The 17,852-nt window shown below is 40.7% G+C and overlaps 1 protein-coding gene across 4 annotated transcripts in view; it reads left to right on the top strand.

Moving 5' to 3' along the window:
* The window catches only part of NRIP1 (nuclear receptor interacting protein 1), a 94,902-nt gene that overhangs the window by 11,731 nt on the left and 65,319 nt on the right, over window positions 1-17,852 (top strand). For 2 of the 4 annotated variants that reach the window (XM_032097218.1, XM_032097198.1), the window contains exons 1-2: window positions 9,257-9,388; window positions 16,070-16,154. The gene's annotated coding sequence lies outside the window, so the exon portion shown is untranslated. Of the gene's footprint in view, window positions 1-9,256; window positions 9,389-9,524; window positions 9,641-16,069; window positions 16,155-17,852 lie in introns of those variants that run through there. The other 2 variants (XM_032097203.1, XM_032097210.1) reach the window with 2 other exon arrangements.

Here is a 17,852-nt window from a genome sequence, read left to right as displayed (position 1 = left end):
CTTATTAAGCATTTCATGGCAGCTGACAGACATAGCTGAAGCCAGAACCCCTCAGAAAACAATGCAAATTGTGAGCATACTCAGACCATCATCAGGCAGAGGAGCCCAGACTGCCTCTGTCAGTCCAGGTGCTCTGATCAGCCTGGTGGAAGGGTGATGACATACTAGTGTTTCCTTTAGAAGAAACTCAGAGTTTGCATAGAAACGGTGCCTATACCTAGTTTTATTTCAATATGTGGGCTATAGCTATAGTGCACAAGCACCAGGATTCAGGAGCTGAAAAGTGCTTCTGAATCTGCCAGTTGGGATACACCAACACTTTCTGAAGTATGTATGGGATACAAGCAGAAATCCACCACCCAGTGCCCATGCAATAGCTTTAAGAACACCAGTAGAGAGTATGTGGGTTTACATCTCTTTGTTTTTGTTTTTCTGAAGTCAATGATAAAGCTTCCGTTAACCTGGAACGGAATCCCCTTCCAGAATGCTTAACCTGGTAGAATCAGCCCCGCTGACAAATATCTCTTATAATAAGTCAAAGTTCATGAAAAAACTTGGTAGTGAAAGAGCAGCCATAGCTTAAATAGATTTTGTGGTGTATTAGTAGCCACTGTGAGAGAACAGCAGGTATGAAACATGCATTAGTCTGTACAATACTTGCTCTGGAAACAGCACTTGCTACAAAAGATGAAATTTGATAATTGGCCTCCTCGGCGGATCAACAAGCTGGGCATTAAAATAATCTAGCCTAGGGAACATAGAAGCATGAGTGAGCAATAAGCAAAGCATATTTAGTTCAATTAATAATAGAAAGCCTTAATCTTTTGACTGCAACACTGAAAGAAGAGTTTGCAATCATAAAACATACGGAGTTTTTAACCAATGAACCTACATTGAATTTTAAAGCTGGGTTAGAAGTTCAAGTGGGTTTGGGTTGATGGCAAGAGCCAGCCATGAACAGCTCAGGGTTTTTCTCTGATTTTAACTGAAGAAAATTGATGTTTGTAGAGGCTTTTACGCTTACCAGCTTGTCAATATGGTAATAGCACCGTCTGGAATTGCTGGTTTGGTTGACAATATCTGTGTCTTGTCGGCATAGAAATGAAATTCAGCATCATGCCAGTGACCAACACTGCTCACAGAAAGCTTCAGATTGCTGAGTAAGAAGAGGGCCAGAGTGGAACCCTACAGAGCACAAAAAATAAATGCTTTAGGAGAAGGACACAAATTACCCTTGAAAATATAATGCAGGTAAAAGTTGGATAAATATGATTTAAGCCAATTTAGTACTGTGCCAAACAGGAAGATAAAGTTCCTCAGGCATTCAAGAAGAACATCAAGATCTAGCAAAATGAGAGTAGCTGGGATATGAGAGCCTGTCTTTAGGAGAAGGTTACATCTCATTGCTGTCCTGCTGAAAATTTTAAGTAGTGGAAACCCCACCCAAAATACAGAATCTGTTTCCATACTCACTGAAGTCAAAAGCAAATCCTTTATGTCTTTTGGTGATGCTGGTTTCAGGGGATGTAAAATAACTTAGAAATTCTTGGAGGGATTTTATGCTTCGTGTCGTGTATCAACTTGCAACAAACAGAATTAGTGTATGGTGTGGCACTTCTTGCTTTCTTCTGGATTCGAGCAACTGAATAATGCTTATTGCTACTATTTTTTTGTTTAAGACCAGAAGGGACAATACAAAGACAATTAAACTTAATAATGGGATGACAGGGTCTGCAAATCATGATTTTTTAATCAATTTTCGAGAATTTAAGAGAAATTCAATAGGTAAGTTTTTATTTTCTGGTTTATAGATTTTCTTTCTACCAGAAGCATTCTAGCAGGATCAGAAAATGTCAATGAAAATGTTCAGTGATATTTCAACTCTCAGAGAAGAGATAGGGGAAAGAAAGAATGAAAACTCAGAAGAGAACATCTGTGCAATAGGAGGAAAATATTCTCTTTTGTAGTGTCTGGGCCATGCAATTTATCCCACAAGTTAAAAAAAATAAAATAAATAAATAATGGAAAAAAAGAAGTGGTTTTTTTGGATATGAAGGTGGGAACTGGAAAAAAGCTGATGAGTCATAGAAAACAGAATTACATGTCTTCATGTCATGATTTACACTGTGTTTTGCTCATAAATCCAAGTACAGCTTATTACTGGAATTGCAGTACATCTCTGATACTGGGAAAGAGAATTTCAGTAGAGAATAGTGAGAATCATAATAAAGTAAATTGTTTATACCTTTTCTTTTTCTTTTTAGAAAGAACATGAACAAAAAATCTATTTACGATTGAAGTAATAACTCTGGAAAACATGTGAAACTATTTGTTTCAAAAATCCAAGAATTTATCTGATTTGTTGTGTCATTTATTAGCTTTCTTTAAGCATCCATATGAGCAACATCAATTGGACAGCATGAGGGGAAAATTACAAATAACTGGTACATAAAGTAGCTTGGGAGAGGTGAAAAAATGTTTATGGATTTAATTATTATTTTTCGTCTCAACCTGGCCAATTTAACTGCTTAATAATTATTTGTTAAATAATTGTGACTATTGATCACCTTTTCAAGAGTTTAAATCTGCTCTAGGCAAACCACACAGACAATTCCTTTTTTTCAAACACATTTTTTCAAGTAACTGTTTCTGTATGTTTCTGCTGGTAGACAATGGGCCAGGCCTTTGAAATATTTAAGAGTTACTAGGGATGTAGAACGTAACATATTTTAGGAGCTGCCTGTAAGGAGCCATGTGAGTCCTTACCCTTATATTAAGAAAGTTAACAATAGTGTTGTGGAACTGATGTATCAAGAGTTTCAGTATTGTTTACATTAAAGAAGGGATTTTAGGGGATGGAATAAATTTAAAAGGAGTTTTTCAGAAAAACATGGATCCATTTGCATTTTGTATAAGATGATAGTATTCTGCTTAAATAAAATAATAAAGCAAAAAGTAGGCACAGCAGGTTAGACTTTAAATGTTGTTTCAAAACCAAATAAACATGAAACAAAAATTTCAAATTATTAACAAAATGTAATTATTTTCTCTAATCAAGTTTTTATTTTAAAGTAGTTGTTTTGGCCACTGTAATGCAGCAAAATGGATATTGTTCAAATTAAGAATGTAACCCAGATATTCTCTGTGCTAAGTCATCAAAACCTAGAATGAATTTTCTTCTCCACAGAAAAATACTTCCACCCTTTTTTTGTTTTAATCATATATCAAACAAGAAAAAAAGAGGTGCAATTATTCCAAAATTAGAATTACATATATGGAAACAGGGTGTAGTATCTGCTGTTCATATATGGCAGTATCCTCATGTTCCCACTCCTTTTAAAGCAAGGGCAGTCCTGGCTAGGCAGCTCTCTAAAATATATGCAAAAAGTGGCAAGGGAAATTTCCCAGCTCTACTAGGGGATGTAACTTATGTGAACAGAGCTGTTGCTTTGTGGTTTATGGTGACTTGAGTCACTCCCATGCTTCTGACAGTTTTATGTCAGATGCAAACTACTGGTATTATGATCAACGGCATCAAAGCTGGATATGTTACATACCTAACATTTAGTGGAGCTAATGTCTCCTAATAAAACCTAGATATTTGTATGCTAATAAAAATATGCAAAGATATATAGTTGGATCACTTATAAAAGCACAGCTAATATGATTCTGATAAACTCTTCATGTAAAATACAATCAAGCAGAAACTTATCTAACCTTACATGGCCCAGTGATTTGAGTTCCTTAAGTTTTTTGATGCACAATTTAAATGGCTTTTCTCACTAGGCATCTGTATATAAACAGAAACAAAAATTAATCACTTGTGACTAAATTTGTGATGCTAGGTAGGTAAGCAACAATTTTTTGAGAATATTTCATCCTAAGAACTGGAACCAAGTTTTCTAAACAGTCCCCTTTTAGGTACCTAGACAAAGAAGCCAGATTTTCCTCAGAATTTCTTAGTTGTACATAAGCTGATATGTGGGGAAGGAAATAGATTTAATAAAAATACATGAGATGCACAGTTTGGCTTAACACAGCAGTTTCCTGTACTTGAGTCAGAGCTCTTAGTATCATTTGTACTAAAGAATATTATTGCAATTTTAATATGTAATTAAAGTGTTCATATATTTTAAAACATTTGTCCAGCACCCGTGTTATTTTGAAGGGCAAACACAGGACACGTAAGTGTTGCTTTTTTAGGTGCTTCCTAATGGTCCTTTCCAGAACTTTATTTATTTGCAGCGTGGTACTGGCTGCCAGCTCGCGTGTGTATAATTTGTACGTACTGTTCATTTTAGAACATACTGTTTCAACAACATGGCTTGTGTCATCATGAGAACCTCGACAAAGGGTTACCCAGAGCTCATGTTAGCCAGCCAGAAAAAACGGGGCTGTGAAACAAAATTGTTACTGAGACTAACTTCTGAAAGCAGAGTGTGAGAGAGGGCATGATTCTTCAGTCCTCTTTCAATCTGTTACTGCTGACATGGGGAACACCTTTGTGAGAGAAAGGAGGCAAATACAAATTCTGAAAGGAAAATGAACATTCTGAACAGTTTCAGCTACATGCCTATAACCTTCTCAAATGTTATCTTTGCATGGCCATCGACCCACAAGTAGGAGCAGTGCTTCTGTAGTGTAATACCTGCTCTACTGGTACTTTCTCATGCCAGTTTATGAGTAGTGACTCCAGCACGGTTATTTTCTGGATGTGCTTTCACACTACCAGGAACGTGACTCATCAGAACAATGCTCTCAGAAATATATTCTTCATGTTTGTGCACGTGGGATGAAATTACAGAAAATTCACAAGTACAGGATGCTCTCTTCTGGATAAAAACCCTGGTGTTTTATTCTGGTAAAATAATTAATGTAATGTAATGTAGTCATATCAACTTAGCACCAGCACCTTTCACTCTTCTATGAAAGGTGTTACAGGGGCTGAAAGCAGTGTTTATTTCCTGCCACTAAATGTAAGACCTGAAGTGTTAGTCCTCATTTAGGGTCAAAAAACTGCACACCCCTACCCCAAAAACACATATGGTGAAGTAAGCCTCACCCTAGCTCGTGCCTCAGAACAGATACGACGTGCTGGAGGCATGGCCAAAACTCACCAGATGCTGCAAGCATATGATTCCTCCATGAGAGTTTATATGGTACAGCTGTCTTTAAATGTTTCTGTAATTGAAAAGACTCTAGCATCTGGTCCTTTGCTTATTACTCTTAGAACAAATAGTCACGATCTGAAGTCTACTTTTAAATAATGCAGGAAAAAAAATTAATTTGAGCTGCTAAGGGTACATTCCTCTCAGATGACCTGCTTGGAAGTACTTGTAAAAATGGAAGTAGACTCTGTAATTTAAAAAAAAAAAAAAAAAAAGGAAGTGGAAAACAGCTCCAGTAGGGAATGATATATGTATGCATACAAATACCTTTATAATTTTAAATGTAGGTGGATGAAAAAGCAGTGGTGTGTAGTTTTTATAACTTTCAGCTATAGAGTGTATTACTCTTCCCTTTACATGTTATTGTGTAATTCAACTCCACCACCAACAGTTGCAGACTTCCTGCTGTCATGAGGAAAACAGGATATGCCCTATGGTACCCCCTGCAGGAACCCTTCCCTGGACCACTCATTCCTCTGATAACACTTGCAGGGTTCCCACTGATTTCAGTTATTCCCAGATAGTACTCCTGAAGAACACCAGACTTTTGCACCTTACTACTTCAGATTTATGGATGAACGCTGTTATATGATGATCATTAATTTAGGCAAACCTCCTTTTAAATCCTTTATTGAATAAACAGGAGTCATAATAATTCCTTTTTTTCTTTTTATTTTCTATCTTTGGGGGGGGGGGTGTATATGTACCTAAGTTCTGGAACAACTAGATGATTTAATCCTCTACGAAGGCAGCTTTGAAATGGTGGGTAATCTGACATATTACGTGAATTGAACCAGGCTGAGTCAAGGATGGAATTTCATTATTTGTCCATGTAAGGCTGACAAATTTTAGAGGAAGATTTAGTCTGGAAATGCATTTCTGTAAAGGTACCTAGCTCCTCGACCACATCCTAAGCCTCTCATATCATGATTGGATGCCGTAAAGCAAGGCCTTAATTATTGTGATTGAAAAAGGTAGTTTCAGAGTGGTTAGCTTTTTGAGAGGCTGAGATAACCTTCAAGGAAAATCAAAATAAAAGCAACTGTAGTTCCCCCAAGCTCTTCAAAGCACCTTATGTGATTTAAAAATAAGCTAGCATTAGCTTAAAAATGTTTGGGAATAATAAAAAAGCATTTGCATTTTCTTTTTGATAATAGTATGTGTCTTTTTACCATATGGCACAGACCTATGTGTTTTGCTTCAGCAAGTAAAAGACCAAGTTTGTTACTGAAGACATAGCTTTGCTCATAATTTTTAAACACATTATTGTAATCATCAAAATTATCAAAGGAAAGTTGTAGGTACATCAACTATTTATTTAACCATGTTTTAAATGGTGACAGAGATTCATTTTGTTCTTCAAGAATGTCAGAATCACTGTTGTATTTTGGTTTTGATTAAAGTCTTCCTAGGTCAAAAATATAACTTTCTGTCTTTTAAAGGAGGGAGTGCATTATTATATATTTTTATATATATAAAAAGAAGTGGTTCTCTGATATTACCAAAGTACAACAGCAGTAGCTCTCCATTAAGTGCTTGCAATTCTGGGAGTAAGTTCTAATGTAAGCTCTATAAATATGTTTTTCCTTTCCAAGACTGATGCAAAGGTAGTTTATGCTTTCCTGTCACAATTGGCCTTCCATTTAACAGCATCTTATAGTGATGAATTCCTTTTGAAAAAAAAAATTGAACAAGTGTCCTGCTTTGCAATATAAGAAAAAAAAGGTATAGACACTACCCACAGATGGTAGATAGGTACAGCCATGGGTGCTCATCTTTTATGCTTGGGGTGTGAGGGTGTGTTTAGGTTTGGTTGAAGAATGTTCAGGAAGGACCAACCAATACACATCAGTACTTTCATACTTCTTGAGTAATGGATTTCACTGTGTGATGGAATGGTTCCTCTTCTTGTACAGGGTATTTATTTAGTATATTGTTTGAATTCTCATAGTTAAGTAAACATGGACTAGTGGCACAACTCATTGTGATACAACTATTAAGTGGTGGAAATAACGTACTAAATCTATATGTTGTATCGTTTAACACAGTCTCAGTTGATTGTATCTTACTGAAACTTGTCTCCTCAAGCAACTATATGTTACCTGACAACAATCATTTTAACAAATACTCCACACACACGTTTTTTTCTGTTGCTTGTCCAAGATTCCTCATTTTGTAGGTCTCTCATCTACGCAATACATTCCCTAAGGTTAAGAATGAAAGAGGTCTCTACTACAGACACTCTTGATTGAAATAGCAGATAAATTGCTGCAGTAATGAGAAAATTTCCTTTTCCCTAGATAACTCAGCTGCTTAGCATTGAAAAAATTTGAGATGAAGATTCTTTGTGAAATAAAGAAATTAAGGATAATTTCTTTATGATCAGAATTTGCTAATGAGACTACTATGGAAATGAAGAGCAAACCCATTATTTTAATGGAAGTACGATCAGGCTGAATTATGAGACTTATGCTCTCAATAAAAGAGACTTGTATAAACACTGTGACATGCAATGGCTTTAGAAAATGCTGCTGCATGTCTGGAAGAAAGTGGTTAAAAACACATGATGAAGTTAACCTAAATCTTTCATTGGCTTAAAAAATAGGTCAAGTAATACATTACTAGCTCCAATCTAAGCCTGTACACAATCCATACATTCCAAAGTGAAAGAGGTTTTGGTTAACATTCCTATATCTACTTTCATTCATGGTATCTCTCGGTTAAAATATTTAGCTTTTCATAAATGTGACTCCCTTTTGCTTTCTTTAAAGGGGAAATTCCTGTGCTCTTTAACCATATTAGTCTCTTACTAGAAAGACGCTTGAATAGATCATTTATTTTACCTGAGTTTTAAAACTAAAACGTTGGCATGTGTTAATGCAGTAATTACCACGCAGTTTATATGTGACTTGCAAACAAATGTGTTTCTCTTTCCCCAGTCTTTGACTCGCAGAAGTAAAGTATCACGAAGCGTTCTGTAAAGCGTTTGGCAGACAGCGTGCGACACGTCGAGACGTTTGTTAAACACAGGCACACAGGAGGTGTGATGAAGGTCGCATGCACTTTGTAGCTTCGTTTATACAGCCAAGTTCAGCCTGTATCTCTGCGTACTCTCTTCTTTGGTGGCAGCAAAGTCTAAAGAACAACTTGACATTTAGTGCAATTTCTGACAGCAGAGGTTTGGGGGATGTCGCCTACCAAAATGGAGGGCTGACTCTTCTCGGGAAGCACTGCCCAACTCTGTTTTTTTTTCTTCCTCCCAAACTGTATTTATTTGCCACGTGGGCAGACAGCATGGCTTTGATGAGCCGGTTTGCTCCCGATCCTGGAAGCGCTTCCCCCCGCTTGCCCTCCTTCCCCCGCGGCTCAGCCCTGGCACAGCCGCCGGGCGCTCTGGCGCAGCCGCCAGGGATGCTCCCCGCTCCCGGTGGCCTGGGAGGCTGGGGCCGAGGATAAGGAGACGTGCTGGGAGCCGGGGAGGGGGCAGCGCCAGCCCGGGAGCAGCCGCAGGTGCCGGGGCTGCTGCCCTTCCCGTGCCGCCGACCGCTGCCGGGAGCATCCCGGCTTTTCCTTCAAAATAGCAGTAATAATAATAATAATAATAATAATAATAATAATGTTTCTAGCGCGTGTTTTTCGGAGGAAAGGCTGAAAACATAAGCTCTAAACCGACAAGTACTGGTGTCGCCAGTAGTGGAAGCGGCCCTTCCCCCCCCCTCCCCCCCATTATTACAAGGCAGCCGAAGGGGGAAAGGAAAAAGAAAAAACAAAAAGAAAAGTGTTATTTTTAAGCCACCGCCGTTTTCATTAGGTACGGGTCCTCCGGTGCTGTCGCTCGTAAGTTTGTTTCCCGGGGGCTCTGCGCCTTCAGTCAGATTAATTAGAGAGGGCAGGAGGGGATGCGATTCGCGTACGTGCGGTGCGGCCGCCCTTGCCCTGCCCTGCCCTCGCCGGGGCGGGGGGCGCATCCCTGAATGCCCGCATCCCGCCCTGCCTCCCTGCCGCCCTCCCCGCGCCGGGGGTTACAAAAGGGTTAAGAAACTTGGCTGGAGAGATGAATGGCGCGGCGCGGGGAGGAGCCGGGCTGCGCCGCGGCGGGCGAGGTGGAAGGCGGAGAGGGAGGATCGCGGCTGCGGGTTAGGCTTTGAAAGTCAGCCTCGCAGGCATTGCAGCAGAGCCCCGAGCCGCGGAGAGCAGCGCAGCGGAGCTCGGCTCGCCCTGTATGTGCACGGGGATGCTCGGGGCGGGGGGGAGACGCGCGGACTCGGGGGTGGCGGGAGGCGGCGCGTCCTGCCCTGTCCAGCCCTGTCCTGTCCTCCAGCCGCGGGCACCCCTCCGCTCGCCTCGGCTCCGGCAGCCGTCGCTCCCCGGAGCTCAGCGCCGGTACCAGGGCGGCGTGCGCGGCGGCTGCGGCCGGAGCGGCTCCGGGGGGCTCGGGCAGCCCGCCCGGGAGAAACCGCGGCGGCTGCGGGGTGAGTGCGGCGCTGTTCCGCCGGGGAAATGGCCGAGCGGGGCGGGCCGGGGCCGCGCTGCCGGGTGGCGGCACCGGGGAACAATGCCGAGGTGAGCCCGGCGCGGCGGCGGCGCCCGCCCCGCGGCACCCCCGGTGCGGGCGGAAAGTTTGCCCGGCCGCGGTGGGTTCGGGGGAGCCGCCGGAACGGAAAAGTTACTAGTCCGTCCCCCCGGGACCCGCGAGTGTTTCGCCGAACGCCGGCCGCACGCCCGGGCCCCCCTTTCGCAGGGACCCCTCCCGGTGTGAGCGATCCCCGGGGCCGCACGCTCGGTGCGCAGCGGCTGCGGCGGCGCGGGCACACGGCCTCGCTCCCGGGGCTGCGGGCAAGGCCACGCCGCCCCCGCCGCCTCCCCGGCCCTGGCGCTGCCCTCCCGCCGCCACCTGCGGGCCCGCAGCCAGCCCGGGGCTGCCGCCGCCGTCCCCGCTCGGCCGCGGCTCAGGCTCGGCTCCCTGCGCCCCCCAAAGATGCCTTCTCATCGCTTCGGGCTCCTTAGGGACGTCGCTGTTTCCCTTCTAGACTAAAGGTTACTTTTCCAGACGTGGTTTTCTTGGGGTTTTTTTTTGTGTCCCCGAAGCCCTCTAAAGGTGAATTTTAAAATTTTTTCTCCCCCGCACTTCCACCTTCCGTTTTTCCCTACGGAACACGTTGTTTGGGGCTCTTCTTTTTAAGTGCCAGTGGGTGATTAAGTTGGAAGGTAGTGAAACCTAAGGGAACGTAGTATGGGCAAAACGAGGGGCAGCGTTGTAGTGAGCAGCCAGCCTTGTGTCTGTGCTGCACCTTTCTTCATCTGTCTTGTGTATCCTGGTGATTTACTGGGCTTTTAATTTAAAGAAGGATTCAGCTAAAATGCTTGACACGTGTTGAAGGTGTTGGAAAAAACAGTGGGATTTCTGGCTTTGGGATTATGTTGTTGTTAAGGCTGAAGTGGAAGTTTTCCTCTTTTGTCTCGTCTTTCTGGAATCTGTAGACTATATTATTCCTTGTTTTATTTTGAGGGGACCTGCTGCAGTGTCAGACAGCTCACAGGCTGATTAGAATTTAACTGAGTCATGGCACTATAAATGTTCAGAGATACCGTAAAGCTTTATTTAACAAAGAGTGCGAATCCAATCTGTGAAGACCTATGGGGAGGAAGCAGTCACTTGTGGAAGGGGGGTGGTGTATTCCTGAGCAAGTAGGAAACGTTTTCTTTAATACTCAAACGTTATTTACTGTTTCTAGGGCTGACTGAACACATGAGAGAGTGACACATAAGGATGCCAGATGACAAAAGCTCTCTGAGCTGAGGGTATTTTGTGCTTGGGATCAGATTTAATGGCATCTGAATAATTCTTACTATATGGGCATCAGTAGCTAACATCTTGGAAGGCAAAAGTTCTGATAGAGAACGGTGTTCAGGCAGGTTTGGGGTTTTTGCTGTCTGAGGCAGCTGTCTTCCCAAACTTGTGGTTGAGAAGTTTTACTTGTTGTTCTGTCAGTGGTCTCCTGAGATAGAGTTGACGTGGACTCCAAAGCAAGCAGTGAGTTAGTTGTGAGTGAAGTGCATATGTCAGGTGTTTGTGTTCTGTGAGTGGGATGGAAGAGGTAAGGAGTAGTGACTGCATGTTTTGGGCAGGGGTGAAATCTGACCTGCTGCTAGATTGGCCTGTGCTTCTGGGTCATCTAATGAGCAAGAGCTATCAATGGCTTTCAGGTTTTTCTAGGCCATGCATGCAGAGAGTACAGCATGCAGTCAAATGCCAAACCATGCTGGATTGAGGTTTTGGGGTTTTTTCCCCCGTTAGCCTTGAGGTAGAAAATTGCAGATGAAAACATACTCTTCTTCTCTGCTCCCCATACTTGTTTCATTTTATAAAGTGAAAGATGTGCTAACCAGAATTTATTACAGTCATAAAAACGATGTTGATAAAGAAGTAAAAGTAATGTTTTTATATTGTAAACTTAAAAGGGTGATCTAATCACTGGCTGCATCACCTGTGGTGTTTCATAGTTGTGTTCGGGGTAAATTTGTTCTGTAAAAGGTATCAAGGAAAAATTTTTTAAGTGACTCAGTAAAGATTATAGAACTCAAACGTGAATTAACTTTATGGTGATCGTATTTGCCTGTAGTTTTGCTTATTGCGGGATTTGCTTAAAAGAATTGACAAAGTCTTGCTTGCTTAAAGCTTATTTTGTCTCTTCAGAGCTAACTTTATTTTTCAGGCTTTGAACATTGGCAAAAAGTTTATATAATGTCAGCTTTATTATCACTGTTAGTGGGAACACTGTTAATTCTACCATTGACAGTGTGGGACATGACTATAATAAAAGATAAACTCTGTTTTGCATTGTGCCAAGCACATGTATAAACTTGCCCAAGGCAAAGCCAGGGAGTCGCATTTCCCCCAGTCAGCTGTCCTGCTCTAGGGCTGTGCTTGACACCTCCTTGCAGGGCTATCAGAGAAGACATGAAGACCATAATATTTTTATGAATTATCATTTTAGAATAGATCTTCAGAGCTTGCCTGTACCTCAAACCCCAAAAGTCTTGTGGTTGTGTTTCTTTTTCCTTTATGTGAATGTACAGGGAGTGGAGGGGATCCAGAAGGGAGCCTGGGGAGAGCGTGGGGTTCCCAGCTGGGTGCCTGGTTTGGGAGCACAAGCCCCTCTTCCAGAGGGGGTTTGGTGGCTGCCGTCCCACGCATGGGGCCTGCAGGCAGGGCAGGGCTCATCTCCCACGTGCTGAGCGATGAGCAGGAGGCAGGGTGAATAGGATAGCTATCCTATGGATTAAAAAGGATAAATACCCTTTTGGGTATTTAAGAAGTGCAAATTTTGCATTGCAGCTCAGGAGGGCAGGCAATGACAGGCAAGCGGAAAGGTACATAGGTAGGGAATGAAGCCTGAACAGGAGGAGGTGGTGTGAAAAGAATATGCATAAATGTACAATAAAGATAAAAACCATAAATTGGACAGTCTGTCTAAACAGTCTTGAACTAAAGACAAAAAGGCTAATGGTAACAGCATTTGTGGTTTGCTCTTTCTTCCTGCCAACAGGCCAAAACGATAAGAACAGTAACTCTGAGCTGTGCTGGCCTTCCTGCAGCAAAGAGGGGGAGAGCTAAGGGGAAATTATTTAACAGGATTGTGGCATTGCTTTTGGATATTTTGCTGTTAGGGTTTCACTAGTTACTTTAGAAAACACTGCATTAGAAAACAGCATACAAGGGTTGGCAGGCAGTGCTTTGGGTGAACATCTGGGATCACATGAAAACTTTCCTGTTTCCCAGTGGGAAGATATTCCTTGGGAAAACTGAGCAGAGGTATTCTTTTGGTAAAGATGAATGCCTGCTCTTTAGGGTTTCTGGATTATTTATTTCAAATACTTGGAAATGCTAGCGGACCTATTTAGCACTTGAAAGAATTAATTTGGTAATTTATTTGGCTGTCTGTTGCAGGTCACTTGGCTTGATGGTTGAAGAAGGAGAATAGGAACTAAAACTCATGTAAATAAATATTCATGTGTACAAAGGGGAAGAAGCAGTTGCTAGACATCTTAGCTTGGGTCAACCCCCTTCTGGCATAGTCTTCTCATACTTAAATTGTTATTGGAGCTCATTGCTCTTGTTTAATTGCCTGTCTTGAGTGAAATTTTGTTTTCATACCACTTATTTCTAAATACCATTGCTTTCAGCAGAGGAAAACCAATTTTGCTTATAGACAAAATCAGATTAAAAGCAGAAGCTACAGATCTTCTGTTTTAGTCACTGGTTTCTAAGAGGCTGAGTTTAATGTAGGAAGGAAGCTCGGTGTTGTGAAAGACTTCTGGGGGGATGATCTTCCTCCTCTCAAAAAAGAAGTTGAGGGAGTCCTCGTGAAGAGATCAGGCACTAGATGTAAAATGTGTTCCAGTCTTGGATGAAATTATTATTTGAAAACAAATAAGGGAGTATTTAATTTGTTCCAAAAAGTAGGCAATGAAGTTGACTTCAGTGTGTTGAAATGTGTCCAAGCAGTAAGTCCTGCTCACAGATGAACAGTATTTCTGATCTCATTGGTCCTAGACTTGGTATTGCTGTTCTGATTTTTTTTCCATAGCAAACTTTAAGATTCATAGCTGCCTGCTTTCTGCTTCTTCTCTGTGCCCATCCCACTGTAAAAAGAGAGGGAAAGTGAACTGAAAAGGCCTTTTCAGTGATGGCAAAAGCAGGGCTTGCCTCAGGTGTAGAAAGAAATGATGGTTCTTGCTCCAGGAGATGGCCTTGGTGGTGGTGTTTGTGTCATCACCTATCCTTCATCTGGTAGTCCATAATACAAAACAAATCAACATTCCAAAAACTATAAGGTTTGTAAAGCAAGTGGTCCAGATGTGAAGTGTTTGGGAATGAAGTATTATAGAAAAGTTTTTGGGTTTTTTTTTTCTCCTCAATTTTTAAAACATATTGAAGGAATATGGATTTTTTTTTCCCCGAAGTAGCAAATTTTGTTGTCTCATAAAAGAGACTCTTATGAAGTCTCATAAACCTTTTGTAGTCACTTGGAACAACACAAAAAAGACTATTTAATGCTGACCTAAAGAAATCCCATCTATATGTTGAACCTTGATGGCAATACTGTATGGAGTGGGTTTTTGTGCGTTGTTTTGTGGTTTTTCCCTACTAGATAGCAATCTGTCTCCTCTTGGAAGTAGGAATAATTAAATTCACCCATTTGTCAGTGGTGACAAACACTTTGTCTACCTCTATAGTATAGAATAATAATACTGAAATTAACTATTTTTCTCAAATTCAGGTGACTTGAAAAGATGAGTATGTTTTTTTAATAGTGCTGCTTTCTTCTGCTCTGTGGGATCTCTTGTCCTGTTTTTCATTGGCCACAAAAGATTGCACATCCAGCTTATTTACCCTTTCAGTAAAATGCAGTTGAGAAGGCTTTGAACTATGTTTATTAGCACCTTTGTCACTGTACCTGTCATGTCTCCATTTATTTTTACTGTGGTGGTCGATTTTTTCCCCCCCAATTGAATACAAATGTTGAGGATTGCGCCCCTTCTGTGGTGCAACTTACCTTTTCATTTTGTGATGTATATGGAAGAAAGATTTAAAATAGTGTCTGCATATAGTTTTCTGGAGTATTTACTTATTTTTCAGCTTAATTGGCTCTGTTGTTGGGCATCTTTTGTTGGGTCTTGGTGCTGGCAGTAGTCCAGCATGCTGCTGTTATTCCATGTATCTGAAAGCTTTGAATAGGTGTTTTTTTGGATGATGACCCATTGATCAACACCTGTATCTTTTTTCCCAGTTAGCAAGCACGTTGCAGTGGTCAGAGTTAGATGTTTTCTCTAATCTGGCTTGAACCCAAGTGGTTTTGTGGAGGAAGAAATGCTCAGATGTGTCCCCAGCAAACACACTTCCCACTCTTCCCTCTCTATCCTACCCACCTGTGGGGTCCTCAGTGTTTAAAAAGCTTTTGTGTGCATTTTTGTGGGAACAGAAGCAAAAGGTGTTGAGATAAGGAGAGGAACTCTCCCATTGCCAAGCAGGAGAGGGGGGGAGTTCAGCTTGGTGGTGGAGAAAGTCTATTTTATTTCATTCTTTAAAGTGTATTTTATTGTGTTTAAATTTAACTAATAAGCTTGCTTCTTGGGTGGTACCTTGATGACCTTTAATAGTGAGGCTTGTCACAGCAACAAGGCTGAAACAGTAGAAATAAGACTGATCTGGGCTAGCCGTTAGTTTGCAACCTTTAGCAACATTTCATTTAAGAATAGTAGACAAGTGCTGAGAATTTGTGATTGTAATGGATAACATTTTCTAACTAAAATAAAATAGTGTTGCATACTATTCTTAAATCTCTCAAAAGCAAATATTACAATTTCTACTGGTTTATTTTTTCTAACTAATTTTGTGGCGTTTAGCATTACGCTCACCTGTTACACTACACTCTTGTCTTTTCCTTATGTATATGTAAATTAATAGAGGCTCTTTAAAAACTGATTTTGATGTTCATGGGTGCAAGTTTGAAGTGTTAAGCAGTAACCACTACATAGGAAGGAGGGCTTTCATGTGACAGCTGTTTTTTGAATGAAAGGATGGAAAAGAGGACTCTGGCTTAGAGTTGAATGTGGATTTTGTTCTTGCAGAAATAATGTCCCCTTAGTCAGTACAAGTCTAGACAACATGAGTTGTTTCTACTAGTTTTACTCGTGGTTCTGTCTGGAAGATTTTGATTCCTGAAGTTCAGAACTATATTTTTCTTCTGAAATAAAAATGTTACTTGCAGTTCATACTAGCCAAAATAAAGCACTGCTTTCTGTTTCACCACCAGTAAGAAAGTAGATAGAGGCATATTAGGTAGGAAAAAATGATTTGCAGACTTTCATAGGGTGATTTCTGCTGTTTTTTTCAGATCAAGCATGAAATTTTTGAGGAAGAAAATTGATGTGTCCTTGGACTCCTGAAGGAAGACCTTTCCTAATGGAACCACATTAAAGGTAAATAATTTGTTTGGGTTGTTTACCTTGTCTCTTTGGTTTGGGGTTTGTTCTTTGTCTTGCCAAAGCTGTCAGACAACTGTGTGCCATGTATAAGCCTTTTAGGATTATAATATGTTTTGAAGTGATAAATGTTCAAGGTAATCTCTCTCTTTTTCTGTAAGAGTTGGGGGTTTTTTTATATGTATGCTGATTAAAGAGAAATAAATATTTTTGTAACGTCTGAACTTTTTGTAATTTTCTGTTAAGTTCTGAAAGTTTAGCCCACGTTGGTGAGGTGTCTAAACAGTGAAGAGCTTGATTTACATGTAATTTCTGAGTGAAAGAGAAGATTAAATAACACTTACTGTGTTACCATCTCTCTTATTTTTTAAATAAAACAGATCCAAATTGAGCTTGTGTGGCAAGGGACCGTCACCGTAAAATCATTATTAGATACTACATTGCAATGGCTTGTAGACATTTAGCATCACTGTCATTTTGTTCGGATCTGCTCCCTTGGTTCCCATTTCCTAAATCCTATTTTTCTTTGATACCAGGGAATAATTCCCTGAGTGTTGTCCAGTGATTGCTTATGTATATGCACTTTGGTTTGTGAGTCATTTTATTCACTTGAGTAGCCCCACTGTCCTCGGTGGGCCTACATGCGTGCCTAAGAACTTAAGAATGCTGATGAGCATAAAGAATATAATTTGGGCATGTAATGGTTGACAAGCAGTTGTTGTTTTGTTTCTGGTCTCTCTTAGGACTCATTTGCATTGCCTCCAGTGGCAACTTTTGTGAGCATTAGTAGGGAAGGTCTAGAAGCTGGAGGAAGTCATACCAAATCCCAGCCTGCAGAACTTCTCATATCCATTGTAATGACACAGATTGCAGATGGAAGGATATATTTTTATCTTTTTTTTTTTTAATAAATCCATGTGTTGCATGATTTTACTTGAATACAGTATTGGTCTGTGTAGTGCAGTTTGAGCATCTCCAACACAATAAAATATGGCCGAGTTGAAATCATTAGAAAATATGAAAATATATGCGCTTCTTAAATTGTAGGGATTTGGATTTAACCAAAATCAGTGCTTTGGAAATAATCAGAAATTGATATGAGAGATCCATTTTTCCCCACAACGTTTTCTATTTGACTTTTCAAAAAAAAAAGGAGTTGAGTGTTACTGTAGTGCATCTTAGTTGCCTGAGCAATTGTGTATACAGAAAAGTTAATGGTATTACTTGCCGGTCTTAGAATCAGTAAGACAGGCACTTTGGAATTAAAACACAAGTAATTAATTAGCAATGTGAAACTGGAGAATTGTTGTGATCAGCAGCAGATGGTCTCTTATATAGCTTTCATAGAACTTAGTAGACAATGGCTTTTGTGGCAACAAGCTTTTTGAAATCTCTCACATCTTCAAAAACAGTTAAAGTAATCCAAAGCTTTGGTTCAAGATTGTTGCCTCTTTTTAAAGCAGTTCTATTTAGTCAGGGTTGCAGAAGCATGAGCTGTAAACAAGGATGTTGCACCATGTATTCAGCTTGTCAGTAAGGTGGTTAAGCTAAACGTTTGAGAACATGTTTGTCAGTGTATATACATGGCTGGTAATCCCAACGGTTTGCATTCTGTTTTCTGTTTCTTACCAATATTATAAAGCAGTTATGAGCTTTATCATTCTTTTTTTTTTGGAGTGGGGAATAGGTTTGTTT

This window comes from Corvus moneduloides, chromosome 2 (assembly GCF_009650955.1).
Source record: "Corvus moneduloides isolate bCorMon1 chromosome 2, bCorMon1.pri, whole genome shotgun sequence".
In the NCBI taxonomy this organism is placed as follows: Eukaryota; Metazoa; Chordata; class Aves; order Passeriformes; family Corvidae; genus Corvus; species Corvus moneduloides.
The sequence above is the reverse complement of the archived record's forward strand: the minus strand, read 5'-3'. Positions and strand labels throughout refer to the sequence as shown.